The sequence below is a fragment of the Trachymyrmex septentrionalis genome, unplaced genomic scaffold (genome assembly GCF_001594115.1).
Source record: "Trachymyrmex septentrionalis isolate Tsep2-gDNA-1 unplaced genomic scaffold, Tsep1.0 scaffold134, whole genome shotgun sequence".
In the NCBI taxonomy this organism is placed as follows: domain Eukaryota; kingdom Metazoa; phylum Arthropoda; class Insecta; order Hymenoptera; family Formicidae; genus Trachymyrmex; species Trachymyrmex septentrionalis.
The window spans coordinates 750,132-750,637 of record NW_017304482.1 but is presented as its reverse complement, the minus strand read 5'-3'; positions in this window follow the sequence as shown (position 1 = coordinate 750,637).

The window sequence follows — 506 nt, the reverse complement described above, 5'->3', positions numbered from 1 at the left end:
TATTTATTTATAACAATATATATTAAAATAAATAAACAAATTCAAAGGATTCTTTCAAAACATAATAACAAACTCAATCAACGGGCGAAGTAAGAGTCAACCACATTTTTAATTTTTCATAAAATTATATATTATACAATATTAACAGCGATGAAACATCTCGCAAACAATTAGACTATAAACTAATAAGTTACAAGTTACAAGTTACAAGTTACAAGTTACAAGTTTCGGCTACCGGTTTGAGCCCTCTTCAGACATTAGTATAACGAAAATAATATAATAACAGAATAAATCAATTGTCGCAAATGTACGCATATTCAGAATAATCCCAGTTCGGGTGAGTCTTGATCTCGAAACATAATTTCCGTATGGTTGAACAGTCATCCCTCTCCACACAGAAAAGTTCAATCGGTTCAACAATAATGACATCAGGGTTTCTTTCCGTAGTCCGAACAAACTCAAAAAATACATCAAAGTACACAAAGATGTTTATCCGCAAACATTGA